Raw genomic sequence first — 26,134 nt, 5'->3', positions numbered from 1 at the left:
TGGCTCTGCTTCAGCAAGACTTGTTCTTATGTATGCTTGGTAATTCTTTAATAATACTTCCCACCAGTTTCTCATTGCAGACAGTAATCTAACTGGCCTGTGATTTCCTGCTTTTCCTCTGAATTCCCTTTATTTAATATTTTAGTGTTACATATTTTAGAGGATCACTCCTTCCCTTCTAGTTTTATTCATCTAATGTAGACTGCTAACCCTTCGCTGATAGTCCTCTTTCAGGCACCTCAGCTCCGTTCAAGATTGAAAATTTCAAACACCTAAACAGGGCTTATATCATTCTAGGTTCAGCAGAATACCTATCATTTCACCAGTATTAGATAAACCATTAATTATTGGCAGTAGTAGTAGTAGTAGTAGTAGTAGTAGTAGTAGTAGTAATTCACTTGGATCAGCCATTTAGACTCCTTAAAATGTGTCAGATGTGAAGCTATGAACATTAAAGTCATGTGCAAAAAAAAAGCATTTCTAAATTTTCTCTGAGGAAATGTGCACACGCCTACAAAATTTAACAGCATAAGTTGCTTTGTAAAGTAGGGCTTGAGGAAACACAAAACTTCATGAATCTTGTGTGTAATTGGAAACATGTGTGCATAGTTTTGGGCTTGTGACTATGTAAATCAGAGATGGGAAACCTATGTTAGCCAAAGGGCTGGATTCCCTTGTGGGCAGCCTTCCAGGGGCCACAGGCCAGTGGTTGGCAGGGCCAGATGCAAAAATGGGTGGGGTATTAGTGCAGTAGACTAATTTGTACCCAGACTCTCACACAGCAATTTATCATCCATGAATGCAAGCAAGGAGTATTATCAGAGGCCAAGGTATTATCCAGCCATGCAGAATACTTGAGGAGAGTGCAGAGCAGGGCCAGTGACGTGAGTGGCTTGGTGACAGGTGGTAGTGGTGGATTGTGTCCTGGGGAGAGTCCTGAGGGCCAGATGGAAAGGTGTGAAGGGCTGCATTTGGACTGAAATTCCCCACTCCTACTGTAAATAAATAACTTGTGGGTGCACCTGTGTGCATTCTGCTGAATGGCTTATGTTGGGCCTGCTAGTTTGTGGAGATTTACACGGAAATACAGGGCTAAAATCTCATACATATCTGGCACTGAGGACACACTTGAAATTTTATATGTGAATGACTATTTATACAAGTATGATCTTCCCTGACTATGACCCATTGGCATGTACGTATGTGCAGAGAGGCAGAGGAAACCTATGCTTGTTCCTTCATCTGTGCCGAGTCCTCCAGCCCTGCTTTCTTGGCAGACAGAGGCCCCTCAGTGGAATTTCGGAGCAGCCTTTCCTCCCACGGATCTCCAATCTTTCTAATTAATATCTACCGCCTGCATTATTTATTTAGAACAGATGTTTGAGTTTAAAGAGTGTTAAGAGGATATCCTTTGCTAATCAATTTATTTTAACTGGTTTGTGTATTTACTGCAAACAGAATTTGGACTTTAGCTGCCATTTTTAATTATCTTCTGCGCTCACTCTTGTGATATGTATATTTCAAAAGCTCCTCAGCTGCACTTTGCAGGCCATCAAATTCCTGATCCTAGAAAGCTGTCTTCACCTCTTCTTTTGCTGAAAATGTTGTAAAAAAAAAAGTGAAATGCATTCCTGACGTCGAGACCCCTGCGCTGTAAAAGTTATTGCAAATAAGGTATTGTACTATGAGGCACAGGAACTGCTAAAATGGCTTGGGAGATAAGGAAGTGCAAGTGGAACAGAAATACAGGTTCACCTCAGTGGCTTCATTCAGATGATTCTCTAACCACAGCATGGAGGATAGGGTAGGAGCCCTGAGCTTGCACATTCCTTCTTCCCTTGTTTGTGAAGGGATGTTGTGGAGATAAAGTTTCCACTTCCAGTTTAATGGCCAGCTGTAGTTTGCCATTTCCTCAAACTATAGTTTGGCCACACATCAGGATCCCAAAGCATGGTTTGATCCTGGTTGAGGGGCACAAACCTAGGGTTTCTGTACACCCGTAATTTCCCAGACATAGATGGTATTCAGTCCTCTTAAACAGCATAAACTGCTGAAATGTTCAGGAAAATCCAGACGTATGTATGCCCATGTCGGTTGTGTAGATTATTATTATTATTATTATTTCACAAAAAAACCTCAACAACTTTGTGCAAAACTATGGCCAAAAAAAGAAAAAGGAAAGAAAAGAAAAGAAGCTTGTCCAGATTTTCACTGGACCTACACAATCCACAGTTTCCCACAGTCATACAAATAGCAAACTATGGTCTGCCAGTAATGAAGTCCTCTTTCTAGGCAAGGTTCTTGAGCAAGTGGTCACCTTGTTCCAGGAGTTCTTGGATGAGATGGATATACTTGGCAATTAAGATTGCTGCAATATTGTGTGTGTGGTTTTTTAAGCCATATAATCCCCCACCAATTGACAATCCAATTACATCAGCAGCTATACTACTATAAGCTTTTCATTTGTGCTCTCTGCAAATGGCAACCATTCCCTCTTCAAGAGCTGCCTGAGAAGGGGTCGTTCTTTCATATGATTAAGCCTGAATGTATTATTCATCTTAAGAAGGTACACCATATATCAGCAAGAGTACTACTAACCCAGCACTTATCTCTAGTGGCTAAGCAGGCAATTCTGATACTAGAGCCAAATAAATGGTTTATAACTGGCAGGAACAGTTGTAGACAGTCACCAAAATGTGCAGTTACAGATAGGTAGCCGTGTTGGTCTGCCATAGTCAAAACAAAACAAATTCCTTCCAGTAGCACCTTAAAGACCAACTAAGTCAGTTCTTGGTATGAGCTTTCGTGTGCATGCACACTTCTTCAGATACCAAAATGTGCAGTTACATACAGAACCCAAATGCCAGCCCTACACCATGTATACCAAATCAAACATCTAGGTGGAAGTTTATAAAACTGATGTGCAGAATAGTGATATGGCACTTGGGGTGAATGTATCACCAATTTTGCCATCATCACAAATTTGAGGGAAGTGGTTCCTGTTCTAAATTGATCGCTGCTTTGCAAATTCTTAAGCCTGTCACCCGCAACCCTGATTTAAAAACTGGCACGTCATTCCAGCTTTTAACTTGTCACCACTTTTAAGAGCTATTGGGGGAAATGTTCAAATAGCACAGAGAAAGAAAAAAGATTAATGGAGGAAAGCTGAAGGATTGGAAGGCAGTAAATGAGAGAGGAAGAGAGAGCTTGGTGCATTACCGTTAAGCTGGAATGTTTCAATGGAAGCTGCCCATTCAATTCTGTTGAACTTAAATGAGTTAGGTAGGATTTAATTAATGTGCTTCAGTTTAATTGGCTTAGGGATCACACTGAGAAGGGAAGGGAAGGAAGGGAAGAAGATGAATGAGGAAGTTTGCTCCTTTAAAAATGCAATTATACGTCACCCTTGAGCTTCTTCTGTCAAATGGAGCAGGGACAGAAATGGTCCCTGGTACTAATTTCCTGGCGAATTGCTACTTCATCTTCTTCAGTGCCTTGAAGTTCACAAAACTTTAGTGCCAATCAAGTCATGAATCTGAGCCCCAAGAAAGAGGAAGAGATAAAGAAAAAGAGGGCAAGAGAATGTTGTAATCTGGTGGGCAAAAAGAAATATCTCAGGAATAGGTCATAAATATCTTCTTAAGTACTGTTGGAGAAAGCGGGTGGAAAAGCAAAGAAGCAGAAAGGAGAAAAGCATGTTCATTAGTTAGCAATATGTTCCATGCCTCTAGAATAATTGACAGCATAATCCTATTGTGCCTACTAAGAAATAAGTCCAACAGAGTTCAATGGGTGCTTGGTCTCAGGTAAAATGAGTATAGGATTGCAGCCTCAGTATTAACTTCTTTCCTTTGTAAGACTACCTAGGAAATCACTGGTCTTATCTCTCCCTCCTCTGCTGAATATATAACATTTCCCCTATTTACCTCACAGAGCTATAATTTCAGGGCAGTATAACTCTGGGAACTCTGGGAATTGTAGCTCTGTGAGGGGAATTGGAATCTCCTAACAGCTCTCAGCACCTGTAACAAACTACAGTTCCCAGGATTCTTTGGGGGAAGCCTTGACTGTTTGAAGTAGCATAATATTGCTTTGACTGTATTGTGCATGTGGGGCCAAAATGCTTAAGGCAATGGGCGGGCTACCTACAGGGGGACACAAATTTCCATGGAGGGGTAGGATCCTTAGGTTAGTGGTGCATCACCCAAATAAGAGGCAAATGAGGAAACAGATTTGCATAGAATTGGCATATGCCATCATATAAATATAGATGCAGATTTAGATATAATTACTATAATTTAAATAGAAATGCAATACATCACACTCTAGGGCAGAAGGCTATGGTCTGGTAACCTGCGTGCCTGCCTAGTCTGCTGTCTATGTGCTCTACATTGATGTCTGTGATTTTTCCTTCTTAGGGTTTGTGGCATGATAGCAGAATGCTGGAATTCAGTTTCTCTGGTCAAAAAGCTTTTCATTCAATGGGAGCTATTTTCTCCTTTTGCAAATTGCCACCATGTCCCAAGAATCTGTATTTAATTTAAGCAAGGGAAAGATTTAACCCCCACTACTTCCATATACTAGGGTCCTGATTGAGATGGGATCTCTGCATTGGCAATTTGTATGACACCCCCCACACACACTTAATGTCACATATATAAAGCTAATGTATTGCCTAATTTGGCCCTAATTAATAATTTAAAAAAGCTTATTAATTTTATTAGCACACATCTTGAAATCTTTTGGAAATGGTGTAAAGCCATATGAAAACCTTGCTCTGCAATACACATTGTTGTAAAAAATATATATTTTCAGAAGAAACCTTCTGGCTGGATAGGTCACTGGGGAAAGAAAAGATGCACTTGGCTGTAGTCAGGGCAAAGCAATGGCAAACAGCACCCTTATAATTCAGGGTCATAGCTGGGCTGTTTACGTGGCTTCTTCACCTTTCCTGGTCAACTCTGAAGGCCCTGCAGTTATATTTTCCAAATTGGATGTTACAGGTTGTTGCTTGCTTATTTTCCCCTTCTGACCTGGCTTCCATCTCGCGTAGTCAGAACCTTTCCTATTCTGTTTCCTCCTCTGCCCCCTTCATCCAATTAAGAGCAAGACTTTCTCAACTAGGATGCCATGTTTGCCTCAGCCTGTTGCTTAGCGATCCTTGCCTACAGCTCTGAGTGCAAATGTGTCCAAGAAAGGAGAGAGCTACTGCAGCAGGAAGGATGCCAAGAAGGAAATCCATAAGATATGAACCTTCCCAAGAATGATTAACACTGGACATCGCACCCTCTCTTCTTCACCCAATTCATAATGCATTGTAGCCTTGGGTAGATAATATACAGACCTCTGAATTATATATTGCAAGGAGGAACAGCCTTTCCTGTTGCTGTTGTTTAACAAACAAAAACAAGTGCTGTCCCTTGCTCACTACAATTCACAACCTGTGAATTGTGCCGAAGATGTCTCAAGGACAATGGCTTTTGGGGTAACCCCTGGAAAGAATGTCCCCACTTCCCACCAGGGCCTGATTTAGACTGTGCATGCATTGCCAGCTTAAAAGACAGCCAAATTATTCTTTTTCTTAATTCATATTGTTGCTGGTTTGAAGAATGTAGCATTGCCTAAGAAACAACAGGATAGATGTGGATTGTGGCTAATGTCACATGTGCACTACTTCCAATACCTGTGGTAGGAGTGCACTGGAGAGCAAATGGGAGCATGTGCGCGGTCTTAAACAGGATTAGAGACCACATATTGTTGCATGTCACTCCAATCTCCAAGCAGTGAGAAATTCTGGGGTTCTAGGTTCTTACCCAGGGTTTGTTTTCCTTGGAATGAAGGACAGCAGAGGCTGTGGTGTCTTCATTATATATGGTTTATTTACACATATATACAACCTGAGCCTATAGTGGAGGGGCTCAAAGCATAAACAATTCAGAAGGTCTTGCTTCTCCCATAGCCACAGCCTTGGATTCAAACAAAAATCAAGCATGGCTCTGTCTCTCCAGCTGCTGCCTGCTTCTAGCCCACCTCTCTCTCTCTCTCTCTCTCTCTCTCTCTCTCTCTCTCTCACACACACACACACACACACACACACACACACACTTCAGCCCTGACCCTTGTTGTTCCCACCCATTTGCTATCTGATTCAACGCCACTTCCTTTGTTACCCTAATGGCCCATACTTAAGGGACCATTAGTTCACAAAGGAGTTGGCCTGGCTATTCCAGCAATGGAATCCCTGCTGGATCCAGGAAAGGGTCTCTGGCATACAGCCTAGCCCTGTCCAAATTCACAACAGTATACATGTTTCCTATAGCTGCCGTCTTGTACAAATGACATATTGTACAGGAATGATCAGGTGCGTGTAATGTATTAGCAAGCCAATGATCTGTATTCTGGGTGGATGCACTGCTGGGACCCTAAAGATACTTTATGGCACGCAGATGGCCACAGCATGGAACACTTTTCATCCAGCTTTGACATGTAAATTAGGACTCACCAGGAACTGATGGGAAGTTACATACTGATATGATTCTTCTACTGCTAAGGGGAAGGAAGGATTCGAGCTCAGTGCTCACTTGGAATCATCCTCTTGGTCCTAAATCTAACTGCTCAAGATACCACCCACAACGGAAACTATCATTCATGCTCTTTCTATTCCCTTCTTTCTCCCCTAATCATAGAATTGCTGAATCATAGAAATGTAGAGTTGGAAGAGACCCTGAGGATCATCTGGTCCAACCCCCTGCCATGCAGAAATATGCAGCTGTCCCATATGGGGATTGAACCTGCAACCTTGGCATTATCAGCACCATGCTCTAACCAACTCAGTTATCTAGCTTAACTCTGCTTCTTTGGCTGGTCTGATTCCAACATGAGCTACTGCTAGAAGATATGACTAAGCCCCCTGTGCAACGCCTGTTTGTGTTCTGGCAGTGTGCTTGGAATTCTCTATGTTGAAATGCATGCTGCAATAGCCTCAGCTATGAATTTCCCACTTTACACCGACAATGTGTATCTTTATATTTCTGTAGTTGGTTGTGTGGGTTTGGGAGCAGATTGCTATGGAATTTGTTTTTAAATGTTCATTCTCTCACGATGGAACCATGGCTTTTTCTCTTAATTGGTCATAAAAGAGCATTACAGCACCTTTATGGGAGGGAAACACAAAAAGCAGCACCTGCAAATTGAGGTGTTTGGAACTGCCATTTGTTCAAAAGGTGGCAAGTGTGTTGGCAGCACATAACATTAGCTATGATACCTTCATTGGTTCCCAGCTTACTTCCCTATAATAATTTAGTGTTTAAAACTGAAACTTACAGAGCTTTATGTGTCATTTATCTTGGAGAATTTAGAATCCCTGCACATACATGGAAGCCGAAGGGACCTTGGTGCCTAGGAGTTTCCTCCTATGCCTGTATTTAATCAAAAGAGGACATAGCATTTTACACTGAAAGACAGGACAATTCTGTATTATATAGGATGTGTGGCAGAGATCTCCTGCAGCTGGTTTAGGGGCTTCTCAAAGCCTCTCTGGTTGCTTAGGGGGAACATATTCTACTCACAGCGAACCGGAGGAGAAGTCGGAAAATAGTATCTGCATGAAAACATTTTAAAGCGCCATATGAAAGACATGTTCATAGAATCATAGAATTGTAGAGCTTGAAGGGACCCCAAGACTTATCTAGTACAACCCCCTGCAGGAATCTCAAGTAAATTGATTTAGTTTTAAGTACAAACAATATGTGCAAGCTGTGAAATGATTCTTTTGTTAGGGAAAAATGACAAAGAAGCAGCTCAAGGACCCAGTTCTTGAAGAGTGAGTGTTAGATGGAAGTGTGAAATCAAGTAGGAGCAAGTCATCAAGGCTAAGTGGGCTTCCCAAAGGGAGAACAAGAATAGCCTTTAACTAGGTTAAAAGATCATGACACAACATAAGCGGCAATGCATGAAGCCAGTACAAAGTGCCCAAGGTCCAGCTCTGAACACCTTCCTGTCACTACCAGACAGCAGATAGAATAACTTTAAAGCTTAATCGTTAAACTTCTTAAAATATTTAAATGACATTGTTCATCTTCTGGTAGTTAAGTGGGAGAGAAGTGATTCCTGGGAAATATTATTTTCTCTTCCCACATGGAATCTCAGGGCTTTGCTGCTACCATTACAGTGGTACCTCAGTTTACATACACTTCAGGTTACATACTTTTCAGGTTACAGACTCCGCTAACCCAGAAATAGTACCTCGGGTTAAGAACTTTGCTTCAGGATGAGAACAGAAATTGTGCAGCGGTGGTGCAGCAGCAGCAGGAGGCCCCATTAGCTAAAGTGGTGCTTCAGGTTAAGAACAGACCTCCAGAACGAATTAAGTTCTTAACCTGAGTTACCACTGTAGAAGTATTCCATATTATATCCTGTTGTTTTTAGGATTCCTTCCAGCTTTCTAGCCTTGTGCTGAATAGCACAGTGGTGAACAATACTGATTGGTTCAGCACAGCAGACAGTTGACAAACCCAATCCCATAGTCAGTAATTTTATTTCAAGAAAAGGGCAGCGCTGTTGATTGATTCACATGTTACCCTTCCAACTCAACTTTTGTAAAGAAGTCCCCAAGTGCTTGGAGTGGTTACCAGTTCTAAAACCCATGGCAGGCACCTGTGGCCATAGTGCTTCTGCTCTTTCCTTGCTGCAGGTTTTCAGCAACAAGCAAGCAAACTGGGTTCTTTCTATGCTACTTGCTATTACACTGGCCTTGCTTTTTTCTTGCAGATACCCTTTTTTCTCTAGTAGAGATCAGTGGGAAGAGCAGGAGGAAGCCAGTGATTGCAGGATAAATAAGGAAAGAGAGCTTCCTTCCTTCCTTCCTTCCTTCCTTCCTTCCTTCCTTCCTTCCTTCCTTCCTCTCTCTCTCTCTCTCTCTCTTTCTCTCTCTGTGTGTGTGTTTCTGCAAGAATAAGCAAGGCTTCCTTAGTAGGTTAGTGGAAAGAAGTTCTCTCATTGCCAGTGCTTTCCCCCCTAAAAAATATTTAGGTGTACTCTCATTTTCCTACTCGTATTGAAATACTGCCCCTCAATGAGGCCAAACTTAGATTCACAAAATGTTTGGGGGTATGCGTACCCCTGTGTACCCCCAGAAAAAAAGCACTGCTCATCAGGAAAAGGAGGGCTGGAAAAAGTAAGGGTTGTCAGAATCAGCAGCCAATACAGGTACTCAGGAGCATCTTTATATGTGGTGTCTCCTGCTTGTGTATGAATCACTACGAAATGTACAAGTACTATTTATAATTTACTTGAGCACACATTTACAATTCACTGGGAATTTTCCCTAAATTTCCCCATTTTATACTGAGATGACCATTGAACCGCACCTCCAATGCTTTCACCAAGTATCATTTCTTCATTTCACCACTTGTCTCCATAGATGCCCCTCTCTTTTGAGATGGTAAGCTTTGAGCCAATGGCAAGGGGACACTAACATGAGGAATATTGAGTGAGGAAGGTAGCTTCAAATCATTTATTTTGCAGTGAGCAAAAGCTATGAAGTATCATTTCTCAGGGGATTGAGAACAAAGAGCAATACATACCCATGTAGACTATTTTAAAAGCTTTTGTGCTCTGCGCATGGAGTCCTCCAGACTCCAGTAGTTTGTGAATTCTGTTGTGCTTCAAAGGTACCTATCCCATAGCTAGAGGGCAGAGTGCTAATTTGTGCTTGACCCTGGATAAGAAGTAACTCTGGCAATCACCTGACTCCCGCTCCCATCCCAGTGCTAAATCTGAAACAGTCAAAGTGTCAGTAGGAATGTGTTAAAGACCCATGTCTGTCTTCATTATACTCACAGCACTACACCTTGTCACTGCTTGTGCCCTAACGTTGTGATATTTCGCACATGATTTCACCAGCTGCAGCTCAAGGCAAGTGGGATTCATTGCTTCTTTGCTGCTTTGGATGTTTATTTGCTTGCTTCTCGTTTGTTTGTTTTTTAAGGTGAACTCTCCAAGAATCTTCTTTTTGTACCTCTCCTTCTCCTCTGTTGAAGCCTAGCAGCAGTGGCTAAAACATGATCTTGCATGGCTTCCTTGTATTTCTGGCAAATACCCAGCTGATAATGCCGAGATACGCTTAGTAAGATCCTGATGGCAATTAGGCATGACAGATTCCTGTCTTAAAAGACATTTTCATTCTTCATGGCAACTATTAGCTTCATTGGGTTGACTCCCTGCATGTGTTTAGAGGTAGAATCCATCAGCTGGCTAGCAAATTATTATCTGGCTGTTGTTGCTGTTGTTGTTGTTGTTGTAGCTTATTATCTACACTTTGTCATTGGTTGGGCCACAACACTTAAAGCACAATATTAAAAACAGTTTAAAATTATAGAAGCAGTGTGAGCCCTAAAAATATACATCTCAAGTGTCAAAAGTTAGAGTGAAGAGGTGAGTCAGCATCATTTGCTGAATGCTGTATAATGAAATAAGACATTTTGGTACCTGAGACTAGGGCTGCCATACGTCCAGCGTTTCCTGGACATATCCGGGATTTTGACCTTGGAAATCATGTCCAGGGAGGAATTTCCAGTTTAAGGCAAAATTTCTGGGAAACTCGGATGTATGGCGATGCCCCCTTCTTCTCCTTCTTCTTTTAAAAAAGCCCCCAAAGTGGTGAATATAAGCTCCAAAAGAAGGTCAATTTGCCAAAAGAGGTCAGCGTGTCTTTCTGGTGGCAGCCGCTGAGGCGAGAGACAAGCTTCACCAGGCTGAGGGAGAGAGAAGGCACACAGGGCCTCAGCTCAACTTTTGCACTTGCCTCTCAGAGACAGCAGCTGGGGCACCTTGCATTCTCTCGTGACGGCGGTGGCTGCATGGGAACCAAGGGGCAGGAGGCTCCTGAGCAGGAAGCCAAGGCAGAACCTGGGGAAGGGAGTACCCACAATGCACTGGGCCATGGCATCGAGCAAACCAAGCCGAGGAAGGTGGGGAGCAGGCCGGGGTGGGGGTTTGAGGGAGAGAAATGAGTGCCCCTAAGGTAGATTGGATTTGGTTATGTGCATTGAAATGTCACACGTTTGAATCTGAACAAATACTTGATACTACAGTGGGCCATCCTCTGATCCAAGTTATCTGAGGAGAAGGGATGGTGAGTAATTGCTTCCATCTTAAGGTGGCTCAAAGTATTTTGCTACCTGCATGAGGAAAAATTGTTAGGGGCGCAAAATTTCAACACCAGGTGCTGCCTCAATATAACTGCACACTTCCGTCACTGGGCTCTATGTGAACCAGGAAGTGATCTCTCCCAACAATGGAATAAATCTTCTTTTCTTATCTCTGTGGCTGTGATCTCCTGGGTGACAATGGACACCGTTGTGACATGTGCCAGGAGTCATCTTCACCTGCTGAACAGCAGCCTGAAGGGGGACAGGGGGGAGTGACTCCACCTGCAGCTTATCAGCCTTCAAGTACACAGAGGAGAAGGCACTGATGAGAACCAGCTGGTTTCAGCCTCCTTAAGCAGAGCTTTCAGCTGCAATCAGATGGCCCAACCTTGCTGCATCCTGCTCATCTTGACCCTTGACCCCTGACCGCATGATACTCGGATTCCCTGACCCCTGGACCATCTGATCATGCAGATTGCTGTTTGCCCTGCCCTAGGACTGGACCTGACTTCGGATGTTGACTGTGCCTCCAGGCAAGTACACCTCAGAGACTCTTCTGGTTGGGTGGCCTCTCACTCCACTGAGTTTTGCATGTTGTTGCTCAGCAATGAAACTACAACACATTAGGCAGTTGAATGTGCATGCATACTCCTTTTGTTTTCCTACCTCTCACCCATCCCCTCCACGTGGTCCTGGCCCCTGGCAACCCACGCTACACCACTGATTCTACCATGTTAATACATGTATAATGTATTACCCTTTTGCTCCTATTAATGGTACCACAAAATCTTGAGTTTAAAGTAAAATCCCATTGTTGTCTTTCTGAGACTGGAACTCCATGTTTGGTCAGGTCTGGGGAAAGTGGAATTCAAATAATCACATGCAAATGGTGGTTTAAGGAGTAGCTTGCACTGAAAAATTGGTGAGTGGTAAGAAGTGTTTAACTCTTTTCCTATCAGCCGATTATCTCTTGCAACTCCCCCCAGATGGGGCTCTGGATGTGTGCTTACACTGGGGTGTGGAGAAAAGGATGAAAGTGGCCATAGAGAAAGCATCACCCACCCCTTGTCATCCCCTCTCACCCACTGCTTCAAGCCAGCAACATTGGTGTGCATGTATGGACAGGTGGTTGTTGCAGGTCCAATAGAAACACTCTCTAGAAGCTGTATATCTAACAACTACAAAACTGTCAGAAATTCACCTGTGAAGCTTTCCCTCTCATGGAGATGCAGTATTGTAAAAAGCTGGATCCATTGGATTTCTGCAAGCCATATGTTCATTAAAGCCACAGTATTAGGGGAATGGTGGCAATTTTAGCTCTCTGGATACCACCAGAGACTCCCAGAAAACTGCTAAACTCTCTGCTTCAGTTGAATCCCAGACCCATAACATCCAGTGCAGTACCTCGAACAACCCTTGCTCTCTTTGGCATCTCCCCACAAAGCCCCTCCACCCCCAAATGCATTTGGTGGAAAACTTGGTATTGCAGCAGATTAATGACCTTAGCAAAATGTAATTACACAACAGAGTTCTGCTCTTAATAACTGCGTATTTTACTTGTCAATGTGCCTTAATTGAAAATGAGTAGGCGATACAAGTTGCAGTGGAATTGGCTGGCAAGCCTTTAACGCTATATTAATTGTAGTAATTAGCAGTCACTTTATGTTGGAGTCATCTATAAATAGGGGGTCCATTAGTTTAGCAGAAGAGCGTGATTTAAAATGCAAATAAAAACCCAATTAGACATATAAATCACTTCCCCCTCCCAAAATTTACTGTCAAAAAAGCCAGATTTTTAAAAAAGTATTTCAGCTCCCATAAATAGGGTAGGGCTGCTGACTTTTTCAATTGGTCGCTGTGGTTATACCTTTAGGAACAGCCAAATGTGCAGGCATTTTCAGGTAATAATGTTTATTTCCAGGCTGTAAATAGCTTCACCCACTGATTTCTGCAGATCAAGTTGCTGTTAAAGCAGGCCTAGTCAGATCCCGCCCCCCCCCCCATGGTTGGTTGAGATCAATAGAAAAGGACATGTTTGGGGGGTTCTGGCTTTTAGATACTACATTTCCCATCATCCCTGACAATACTGACCAGGGCTGATGGGAACTGCAGTCCAACATCCTCTGGCAAACAGGTTTTCCATCCCTGGAATAGGTTGGGATGGAAAGAAGAGGTCAAATGTGATTTCTCACCATTCTGAACTCCTGGTAATCTGACCACAAGTTCTGTGGATAAAGGATGGTACAGTGGTACCTCGGGTTAAGTATTTAATTCATTCTGGAGGTCCGTTCTTAACCTGAAACTGTTCTTAACCTGAAGCACCACTTTAGCTAATGGGGCCTCCTGCTGCTGCCGCACCGCTGGAGCACGATTTCTGTTCTCATCCTGAAGCAAAGTTCTTAACCTGAAGCACTATTTCTGGGTTAGCGGAGTCTGTAACCTGAAGCGTATGTAACCTGAGGTACCACTGTATATACATGTAATAAATAAAAATAAAAGAGGCACTGCAGGTGAGGATGGCTACTCTACTCTTCAGACAATCTTCTCCACCAATGCTGAAAAGGGCAATAAGTTTTGGGGGAGATCTGGTCCAAAGGGTCAATGACGGTTTTCCACGTGAACATCAGCAATATTGTACATTGAGATGAAGAGACTTTGTGCCATCAAGTTAATGTGCTCTCTCTCTCCCCCCCCCCAAAGTCCAAGGGGAACTGGAGCCCAGGGGAAAAATTCTCTCTGAAGGCTGGCAATGCCTTTTCCCACTCACCTTCCGCTTAAGGCCTCTTTCAGCTTTGTGCCAGAACCAACTTGTCACACAAGGCCATGTGCTCATAGGCTTTTGAACGGCAGGTGTCATGTGCTATAAAATGCAGCAATGTTTGAAGGCCCAGGAGAGTTCTAAAAGTGGCAACATCAGATTGCTTGTTATTAGACCAAGGAAAAAGAAAAGGGAAGCTGCCCTGCTCCCAGCCACCCATAGGCTTCTGTTTATTTCCCCTGATGTCCCAATATAGTGAAGAGTGCAGAATAACATTACAGTGCTTTTTGCAGAGCCTTGTGAAGCTTTGACATAAAGTGACATTCAATGTACCCGAAAGACCCAATCCAGAACAACTTATAGAGAAGAACTTCTGCTGCATAGATAGAACAATGGCTGTACAAAACAGCTTATGACACTTGAGCCATATCTCATGGAACTGCACACTCGTCCATCTCCTTTTGATTCTCACCCAAAATGAATTCTGCTTTCATAGATATCAAGAAGGCTTACAGTCAAAGAAAGCAATTTACAAACAGCATAGTTAAAACAGCTGACTGAAAACAGCAGAAAAACAATAAACACAGCCTATGCAATAAAACCAACCCAGCTAACTTAAAAGGGGCTGAGAACAATATGGGAATAAGCACCATATTCCTACAGAATGCAGTAAAGAGAGAGGGATGCTGCCACTGAAAGGACCCGCTACCCAGTCACCATCTATCTAAGTTCAGAAGGCAAGGACACCTAGAGGAGAGCATCTGACAATGATCTTAGAGCACAGGTAGGCATAGTTAAAAGTCAGGAGTGACATCCCCTCTCCTCAAACTTGGTGCAAAATTATAATTTCTATTACGTTTTCTGCTCTGCCATTGAGATTGACTAAATATCAAGCTTTGCCCCAAACATTAGACTCATTTACCTGATGACTGAAATGTATATTTTGAAGATTAAAACGCACCATTGGTGTTATTCAAAATTTTAGATGCAGACTTTGCATGCAAATATTTTCAGTTCCATAAGTTTGATTTGTATGCGTGGTGTCTAGATAGTTGGGACACCGGGTCCCAAAGGACTCATCCTTGAGAACTAAAGGTTGCTCAAGAACAGCCAGGAGAACAATATTAGTAGGCGGATTTCTATAAATACAGTAGAAGAAAAAGGTAACTAACTAAAAAAACCTAAAGAGTGGTCCAAAGAGGGGGTCCCTATAACAAAAAGGTTGCTTAATAAGATACATTTATTGGACAGAGATAGAAATGCAGTTACAATGGGTGGGATCCAATCTGTGTCTTTGTACTCATTGAAAAGCTATTGATCCAACAGAAATGCCTCCCTATGGAAGAGGAGAGACCATTTTTGGCAACTCCTTATCATCTGCAGCATCCCCCCCCCAAAAAGCTCCAGAAAGTTGGGTGACCCTACTGAACATGGTGGCGTAAGGGTCCCACAAGTTTCAAAGCAGGGGGGAATTGGCAGAAACCACATCCCCTCCCCTTCCATTGCAAACACTTCTTCTGGATCACAACCCCTTTTGTGAGTACAGGGGCAACAATTAGATTCCACTGACCAGTTAGAAATTGTGTCACCACCCTTGTACCCAGTAGTGATCTGGACACAGAGTTAGAGGGCTGCAGGGGTACAAGATTGGGAGGGGAGGGTCTGAGTCTGGGCTCAGAGCTGACTGTGGAAGACAGGGAGACTACTGTGTCTGAAGCATTTGGACAAGAATGCCCGGGGGAAACTCCCAGACCACTGAAGACTATAGGGCCAGAGCCTGGACCACCATGGACACCTTCCATTGAGCCTGAAGAACTGGATACCTCCCATAGCATATCACCAGTTGGGCAGCACCAAGTGGTAGGCTATGGAATGAAGCAGAAGTGCCCATCTTCAGGCCAGTGGTTGGCCTTTTAGTCAGTGCTCTGAAGTTTTCTCAAGGGCATGAAGCCTGGATGAAGTATTTTTGATATGGAAGCATAAAAGGTCTCAATCTGCTCTAAACTTTTGTGGAGCAAGTTACCCACTCAGAGCTGTGGGCCAGCACTCATTGACTTGTCTTGCCTTACTGCTTTCCCTTGTGGGCTCCAGCATTGGAAAAGAGCATGACAAGTAGAGCTCTTTTGCCAATTCTCTCAAGGGTGTTCCATTGAATTTAGGGCGCCTCCAGACATCCTTTTTATTAGCCATTCATATTGATTTGTGCTCACAGTGCTTTCAGAATGTAACACACAATCCAACTTTTGATACTGCAAAGGTTTTGGGGTGGTCACACTGCTTCATTTCCAATTAGTGCACATCCCACAACTTCCTGCTGAAATCCTGAAACTTTATCATTATTATTATAAATGTTTTGGTTTATTCCTCCTATAAACACACATGCTTTTGTTGTGCTGTAGGCCCTCCTGACACCAATAATGTGGTAGCATTGGAGTAGCTTCGCAGAACAGGGGGAGCATCTAAAGCAGAATAAATTTGCTGGTAATGCACTATAATTGTGTCAAGGCTACATCTACAATAAAACACCAGTCCAGAGGGGGCCTTTAGTAGAACTCTTAGGCATGTTAAGGATCAGACTGCCAGGTTCATAGCCCTACATTTGGGTGCAAAGGAGGAATTTCAGGGAGAGTTTTTTGCCCTATTTGTTGAGCCAAACATTCACATATAAGAATGTTTGCAAGCAGTGTACATCTATATTTGTGCATGATAGAAGCAATGTATCAGTGACATATAGCCCTTTTTATGCTAAATAATCTTTTATATTTGTGTGTGGTGGTTTTGACATAACACAACTGAAAAAATAATTAACTCGCTCTTGACATCTCTGACAACTTCCAGACAGAAGAAGGTTGTGAATCTGAACGAGAACAACTGATTGAGAATGAGAAAGTACTGAGCTGATAGATTTTGGTGTTCCAGTCCAGGAACTTGGAGTACAAGCACATCTCGTTTCATGAATGAGTCCGTCCTAATGGCTCCTGCTCTTATCATACAGGGATCATTATATCCAGACATGGCATCACAATCAAGGCCATTCAGAATCACATATCCAAAAGCAGCAGATCAAGCACTAGCAATCCACACAAGATGAGGACTCTGAAGATGTCTGTGTACTCAAACGCAGAGGGCCCAGTGTGCCTCTAGGAAGGAATTCTTGCCACATCCTCTGATAATGTGAAGCTGCCTTCTCCATCTTACACAGCCAGAGAGCAACCTTTACTAACAGACCCTTTAATAACAAACTGTGCCTATTTGATTTTAAAAAAAGTATATTACTTTATTAGCACAGAATCACATTAAATTACAAATTGTACTACTGGGGGCAAAAAACCCAGCTGCTATGGAATATTGGCTTAACACCGACAGAGGATTTTTCCCAGCTTGACGATCCCTGTTATGATGAAGGGAGTTATTAAAACTCCTCAGCGTTGACCAGTTCTCAATTTAAAATTGAATTGTTCATCTCTGTTGCTGCTGCAATTATTCATGCTGATCGCTAAGGATACATATATATATCATTGCTCTGCTATTCCCCAAGGGAAAGGTGGGAGAAGAGAAAGAAATATCATTGTGGGAGGAGACCTTTTTTTTCTTTGGGTCCCACTTTTATCAAATTTTCTTCCCTGTTCTTTCCTCATTTTAATTAAAGATGTTTTTTTTATTGCAGTCTGGAGGGATGTAAAATATTTCATCCATTCAATAATTTATCTTCCTTTAAGATTATTACACAATAGAGATGAGTAAGGAGATAGGAACCATGTCTATCTATTTATCTCCTCTTGGCCTATTAAGTTGCATGCTGGGCAGTCAGATAAAATTCTCCCAAGAAAGAAAGTTGAACACCAAAAAGGAGTTAGCAGCTCTAAAAGTACTTTGGGTTCTGTTCCTCAGATAATTGCTTTACGGGGAGATTCTCTATCAAATGAGGAAAATGGATTCATGCACACTGCTGCAGTCTGGGTGAATTTTTCAATGAGTGCAGGTATCCTTCTAGGCATTGACTGAATATGAACTGTTTGTATTAACTCCATCTTCAGATGAAGGGCATTATATTAAATGAATGAATGAATGAATGTCCAGAACGTTTTTACAAAAGCACAAGTCATTGGAATGCCCTGTCTATGAGTAGCGTGTGGTTCTCCCCTCCTCAGAGGCACATTGGTGATTTGCAGTCTTGTCAAAAACTACAATACTCCATATATGTTACAGCCACAGTGACCTGTGTCTTGGTTGCATTGAGCCTGGGTTACTGTGAAGCCCCTACATGGGGCTGCCTTTGAAGGATATTTTGAGCTTTCTTTAGATCCAGATTGCAGCACCAGGGTGCTCACCAGCACATAGTTTTCTGAGCATACATTCGTACTTTGGAAGTTGAAAGGGATCCATTCTGTAAGTCCGTTTGACTTCCAAAACATTCAGAAACCAAAGCGTGGCTTCTTATTGGCTGCAGCCATTCGGAAGCCCTGTTGGACCGTTGGTTTTCAAAAGAACATTTGAAAACTGGAACACTCACTTCTGGGTTTTGATTGTTCAGGAGCCGATTTGTTTGGGAGCCAAAGCATTCGAGATCCAAGGTACAACTGTACTTTGCCCACTTTCGAACATCTCCACTGGTTCCTTGTATGCTTTTGGACACTGTTCAAAGAGCTGTTTAATACCTGTATAGCCCTGTATAGTCTTGAGCTTAGAGTACCTAAACAACTGTCACCTCTCATGTTATCTTGCCTGCACTTTCTGATGGAAAGTCCCTTTTCTGTGTCCCAGTACGGGCTGATGCTAGGTTAGATATAACATGAGAGGGCCTTTTCTGTATGCACAGCCCCCAGTTGTGATGCTCTCTCCTGCAGGGAATTTAACACATTCCTCCTCTGCTGTAGTCCTGAGGAAAATCCCTCTTCAAAAGCAGGTTATTTGCTTTTGCCTGAAATCCTTCATTGGCATGAACAGCAGGTTTTCTCCCAGTGTAAATACTAGCTTCAGAGGAAAGAGTTTTGCTCAGGACCAAAGCAAGGGAAGAGAGGGTTAAATTCATTCTCCGTGCCATGTTTGATCCCCTTAATTATCACCCACCCACTCCCAAGCTGATGCACGTCTAGTTGGTCCCTGACACTTCCTAAATCTCAGCCCCCTCTGTGAGTGGCTCTAAGCTTTGCTGCCTCTGTTCTGCCAGAAGCCTGGCTTACATGAAAAACAGAAATCTCATTCCTGCAGTGTGCCGGAAGGAAGAGAACCGGGATTAAATGCCTTAAAACATATATAATGAGAACATTTGGAAGGTATAAAACAAACAGGGAAAGCCTCTCTGTCCCAGTGTTTGCAATGATCCACCACTAATTATGGCTTCATTCTTGAAGCACATGCCTCCCCACCCACGCTTGGCACTGGCAGGCCTTTGTGGAATGAACACAAATGCCATGGTCAGGGCAGTAATGAAATAAAGGATCCATCTGCTTGCCTGATTCATCTGCAGTATTGGCTTGCAAGCAGTGCTTCCTTGTTTCCCAGTAGTCCTCTAAGACACTTAACAGAAAAACCCCAGTTCCTTTCTCACAGCCAAAGATGATCTCATCAAGAATGCAGTGGATGAGACAGCAGGGGCACAACTACCCCGGATGATGATGACCCCTGTCTCTTTTGCAGGGGCTTAATGTGCATATTATGTCTACCAGTTGATTCTATGCAGCATCTTCCAGATAGAGAAGCTTGAGGAATTTGCTCTTTGTAAATTCTGATACTTACTGACCCGATCCATACCTCCTTTATTGCATTTCTATCCTTTCCTCCCAAAGCAGCCCAGGGTGGCAAACAACAAATTATAAAAATGATAAAAGCACCTTAAAAACATTTCCAGTACAGATACAGGCTGAGAAATATCTCTTCCAGAGTAATGTGCATATCAGAACCTTATCTATCCACTGGCTTTCACACTTCTTGAATGTTCTGATGCAGATCTTGGCTAAACAATAAAATAAAAATAAAAATTTGTATTTTCAAATAATATGTGTCCAAAGATGTACATTTGGCAATAAAATACATTTAAAAGTATGCATTTATATGTGAACTTGTGTGTGGCTTTAAAATTGTATTTTTTGCTGATTAAAGCAAAAACAGGATGGAACAGTCCAATGGGTGGACACATACAAGAGTGGCATAGACCAAAAATAGACTGATTTGTCTACTCCTCATTCCAGTCAGTGCTATCAGTCTGCGCATCAGCAGGGTTGAGGTTTGGGGGCACTGTTTTACAATGGTTCTGTTCCTGTCTACAGGACTGCTACCAAAGAATAGCATTGTGGGACATATTGTCCCTGATATATGTGGGCTAACTAGCCTCATATAACCAACAGGCGTAAGTCTAATTAATGCATGAGAGGGTTAATACCATAAAGTAAGCTGTCCTGCCATCTCAGCAAGGCCCCTTACCTTGGTAGGAACTGGGTGTTCAAGCCTATTGTTGTACCTCAGTCTACCTGAGAAGCTCAATGTGTGAGGAGGTAACTCCAACATCTGGAATCACTGATTGCATGAATGGCAATAAATGGAGCTGAGTTTGAATACAATGAAGGCTCTTTGGGTTGGCAGTTACCAGGTTCTGGAATTAGGGAGGTGGCATGCTCTGAATGGAGTAGCACTCCTCTTTAAGGACTTTGTTTGTAACACCAGGGAGTTCCTCAATTCTGAACTGTTGCTGGAGGCCCAATCGGCTTCAGTGATCAGGACTGTCTGTGTCAACCTATGGCTATTCCTGGATTGGGACAGCTCAGCCTCTGTTACCTCTGTGCTAATGACCTGCTATATAAGATCACTGCAATTAACTCTGCATGGGGCTATCCTTGAAGATGCACTCTAAGCTGCAGCTGGTGCAAAATGCTGCTGCTATCTGTGGCAGCAAGCAGGAGTCATTATTCCAACCCTCAAACCTTTGAACAAGCTAGGCTTGCCAGGTCAGGAGCATTGAAGGCCCTGAGATTTCAGAGCCCAAACCTGAGACCCAGGGCTGGGCCCCAGTGATGACATGAAGGCGAGTCCTGGAGACAGGTTAATTGGGAAAGAAAAGTGAAGAAGAGCAGACCCCCTCACCCGAGTGTTTATGTTGTAATTCACAACAAGCTCCCGCCAGACTGAAGCTTGCAAGCTGCAGGGACAGTCTCCTTAATATTGTTTGTTTGTTTATTATTAATAACCATTATCATTAAAGGCACTCTCACCCAGCTAGAGATTCAAGCCCTGGAGGGGCCTAGGCACGCCTGGAGATTTCAGGTCAGATCTGGAGGTCTGGCCACCCTAGTACAGTTTCAATTCTAGGTGTTGGTACTAGTGTATGAAGCCCTGAATGACTTGGGTCCCAGGTACCTGCAGTATCTTATACAGTGGTGCCTCGCAAGACGAAAAGAATCCGTTCCGCGAGTCTCTTCGTCTAGCGGTTTTTTCGTCTTGCAAAGCAAGCCCATTGATGGCTTAGCGCTATTAGCGCTATTAGCGGCTTTTAGTGGCTTTTAGCGGCTTAGCGGCTTAGCGGATAAGCAGATAAGCGGCTTAGCGGCTTAGAAAAAGGGGGGGGGAAGGGGGAAAAAACCGGCAGGAACTTGCAAGACATTTTTGTCTTGCGAAGCAAGCCCATAGGAAATTCATTTTGCGAAGCACCTCCAAAACAGAAAACCCTTTCGTCTAGCGGGTTTTCCGTCTTGCGAGGCATTCGTCTTGCGGGGCACCACTGTACATTATTGTTTGATTCAGCTATTAAGATCAGCTGGAAATGCCATGCTACCTATCTCAGCATTAGCTTTTGTTAGCTCAGTGGCAATGAAAGATGGGGTATTCTTGGTGGCAGCTCCCTCATCATGAGACTCCTTTCCAAAGAATGATGCAGTTGGGCAAATGATGCAGTTGGGCAAATGATGCAGTTGGGCAAAAATTCTCTTTGTACAGGCCTTTAGGATGTAACCAATAATCCTGCCGTTATTGTTTTACTGTAGTTCTTTATTTGGTTTTATTTGTTTGAGTCACTTTTTTAGCCCACTCTTCATTAAAATCAATCCCAGTGTGGTTTATAACAAGGAAGACTCGTAAGACACATTCAGAAATAAGAACTATCTATAAACTCATCGAAAATCATCACAACAAATTTGATGTGACGCTTCAGCGATATTTTGTTGTGGTTTATGATTATGACATTTTGAATTGTTAGCTTCCTTGTGTTCCCATTGGAACCCAGATAGAAATATGAGGAAACAAACAAACAATTACAGAACCAGGGAAGCAGGCCCTTCCTTATTGACTAGGAACATGACATCTGCATAGGGCTTCCTTGCAATGCAAAGCTTTCTGAGACTTAAAACAGACTTTAAAACAGGAGTAGCCAATGTTGTGCTCTTTGGATGTCACTGGACCTCAACCCATCATCTCTGAGCATTGGCCATGCTAACAGGAACTGATGGGAGTTAATAACCATCATCTGGAAGGCAGCAAGCTACTGTTGTTGTTTTTAAAAACTGATTGCAGCACACAACTGAGAGCCAAAATGTTGTATCATTCCTCTTAAATCAGCAACAGTGACATCCTGCATAGTCTTGAAGACTTCCCCTCCCCCAGTGCATTACCTGGTTGCCTAGCTAGGAATCCTCTAAATGAAGTATTCTGCAACTTCCACCATTTCTAGAGTTCTTGGTCCTTTTGTGAATGGTTATGTGTCTTGCTGATCTCTTCACAGCATTTCTGGAAGATAGGTTAGATGATTTCAGTGTTTCTACTTTTGAATTCATAGAGTCACACGTTAATGGTTCATATCTTGATCAAGGTTGCTAGAACTGACGACTGTAACCCGGAGAGCATTGCTTTGAATCACAGAATAGAATTAGGATCCACAACAGATGCTTATTGAGTTGACATTATAATATCAAGCTTCCACTTAAAATGTGCTTTAAGAAATCTGAAGGTTTAGCCAAACCTCTATAGGCTGGTTGAGTTCAGTGTAAATAAACAATAATCTTATTTAAACCTCTGCAGTTACACTGAGCTTTATACCATGTTAAATGAAATCAGAATAAAATCTTTTGAGCCTGCAGAACTGAATGGCAAACCTCAAGTCTTTCACAATGTTTCTGAGGGCAATATACTTATTTCAGTCATACTTGGAGACTCAATCAAGTGAATCCTGATTTTTAGCAAAAGCACTTAAGTAACAGTAATAGCCATTCTCAAATAATGTAGTTGGCTATATAAGCAAACTGCTAACCCCAGTTAGAACTCTAAAGACAAAACACTTAGACTTTGGGGAAATTCTAAGTAAATTCTGGACATAGAATTCATTTATTTTTCTATCCTGATTTCACCTATGGGAATGACAGTAGCTTGCTGGGCAACTATCAAATATGTAGCTCTGTTTTCCAGGACACTTTTGTAAGTTCTGCAAGGGTTACAGCCAAAGAGAATTGTATATCTCACTATGCTTTTTTTTTATAAAAAAAATGTCCTCTCTGTGTTAGGCTTTCTACAGTAATGAGCTCATTCATAACTTGTCAGTGAAGACTTGCTAATCTTAAACTCCCATGTGGATACTCTTTTAATGGGTTAAGAATTAGTGTCATGTAACCAAGTTAAACTACTGAAGAAAAGTCATTTTTGCTCATGAAAGGTTTATCAGCCTGAGGTGCCTAACACAGAGATTAATTAATCTAAATTGACTTTGTAAAGATCTCCATGTCACCAACTCTCAATGGGTTGAGACAGGTGGTAGACCAGGAGGAGTTGCAGATTGTGCTCCCAGCCCACTACTGCCTAACTGTGCCTGCCCTACTGCCCCAATTAATTGAAGGAATAGTTCTTCCTCAGAGTGAAGCATTATGGAACATGTGGTCCCAGAGTGCTCCCATGCCACCACTGAAAAACTTCAAATTTTAGATAGTGCTTTTCATCACAGTAAAGCAGCTGATTGGGTTTTCACAGGGCTCTCTGAGGCCATTTTGCCCCAGTCATTCCAATACCTCAATGTGAAGGGATGAAGAGATCAGAATGAGGCCTTGCATGTTGAGAGCTTGTAGGTTCACCTGTGTAGCCACCACTTGGGTGAAAACCCAAGGATGGGGATGTGGGGATGCAGTGGTGAGTGGCCCTAACTGGGCCACCTCAGCCAGCTGGAAGTCTTTGGCTGGCACTGATATTAGGACTTCTTCACTGAGAAGAAAAACAAAATAAAAAAATTCATTCCAGTAGCACCTTAAAGACCAACTGAGTTAGTTCTAGGTATGAGCTTTCGTGTGCATGCACACTTCTTCAGATACACTGAAACAGAAGTCACCGGACCTTTCTATATAGTGAGAAGGTGGGGAGGGGTATTACTCAGAAGGGTGGTGGGAATGGGTGATTGGCAGATAGCTGCGATGAGCCTGTTGACGACTCTTAACGACTGCAATAGGTCTAACAGGAAAAAGCAAGGGGTGAGAAGGTGAAAAATGGCTTTGTCATGTATAATGAGATAAGAATCCAATGTCTTTATTCAAACCAGGTCTCTCCATAGTTTTAAGTTTGGTGATAAGTTGCAATTCAGCAGCTTCTCTTTCCAGTCTATTTCTGAAATTCCTTTGTAATAGAACAGCTACTTTGAGATCTTGTATAGAATGTCCTGGGAGATTGAAGTGTTCTCCTACTGGTTTTTCTGTCTTGTGGTTCCTGATGTCGGATTTATGTCCATTTATTCTTTGGCGTAAGGTCTGGCCTGTTTGTCCAATATAGAGAGCTGAAGGACACTGTTGGCATTTTATGGCATACACAATGTTAGACGATGAGCAATTAAATAGTCCCGAGATGGTATGTGTGATGTTGTTGGGGCCAGTAATGGTGTTGTCCGGGTGTATGTGGCAGCAAAGTTGGCATCTGGGTTTATTGCAGGCTCTGGTGCCAGTGTCCGTGTTAAGTCTGGTTATAGTATTATTGTGGGTTAGGAGTTGTTTAAGATTGGGGGGCTGTCTGGAGGCAATGAAAGGTCTTCCTCCCAGAGCTTGAGAAAGAGAACTGTCATTGTCCAGGAGAGGTTGTAGATCTCTGATGATGCGTTGTACTGTTTTAACTTGGGAGCTGTATGTGATGACTAGAGGTGTTCTGTTATTTTCTTTTTTGGGTCTGTCTTGCAGCAAGTTCTCTCTGGGTATCAGTCTGGCTCTGTTGATCTGTTGTCTAACTTCATCTGCTGGGTATTTTAGTTCTAAAAAGGTTTGCTGTAAAGACATTTTTCACCTTCTCACCCCTTGCTTTTTCCTGTTAGACCTATTGCAGTCGTTAAGAGTCGTCAACAGGCTCATCGCAGCTATCTGCCAATCACCCATTCCCACCACCCTTCTGAGTAATACCCCTCCCCACCTTCTCACTATATAGAAAGGTCCGGTGACTTCTGTTTCAGTGTATCTGAAGAAGTGTGCATGCACACGAAAGCTCATACCTAGAACTAACTCAGTTGGTCTTTAAGGTGCTACTGGAATGAATTTTTTTATTTTGTTTTGACCATGACAGACCAACACGGCTACCTATCTGTAACTTCACTGAGAAGGTTAGTAATGGGAGACAAGCTTTTCTGGCTGAAAAGTAGTCTGCTTATCACTACCCGCCTTCCCCTGCGTTGCACACCCACAGAGGAGAGTTTCTGGACACTCTCTGGTATGATGCTGTGAAATGGAGAGGGCTAGTTAAAATGGCCAGTGCCCAGCATGAAATGAGCATTTACCCTGGACTATATCCCAGAAATCTCTGGAGCATGGAGGGATTCTGTGGTTTATGCTCAGGGGGTTCCTCAGCAGACAAGAAAGGGTTTCCTGTGATAGAAAGTTTGAAAATTGCTGAGCTAGCACAAGGCAAAACCAGGAAGTGGTGCTGCTCCTGTATGATACTTTATGAGCCTGGCATGGAAGGCTTAATCAGTTTTGAAGGCAAGTAACTTAGCATGTGGTCAGAAGCATTCCCTTCTAACATAGGAAGCTGAATAGTGCTGCATCAGGCTCTTGGTTCATCTAGCTCAATAATGTCTGCACTGAGTGGCAGGATCCATCCAGAGCTTAGGACAAGGACTCTTACTAATCTTCTGAAGAGATGCCAGGGCCAACCCCCCCCCACATTCCCTTTTGTGTGCAATACAAGTGCTGTACCACCAAGATTCTGCCCAGTCCATGACAGAACCCTGGTATGAAAATATACACAATGGGGAGCAAATTCCTTGCACTGGAGGTTTAGTAAGTGA

Source organism: Podarcis erhardii (assembly GCF_964252035.2).
Source record: "Podarcis erhardii genome assembly, chromosome: 6".
Classification (NCBI taxonomy): Eukaryota; Metazoa; Chordata; class Lepidosauria; order Squamata; family Lacertidae; genus Podarcis; species Podarcis erhardii.
Note: the sequence above shows the minus strand (reverse complement) of the source record.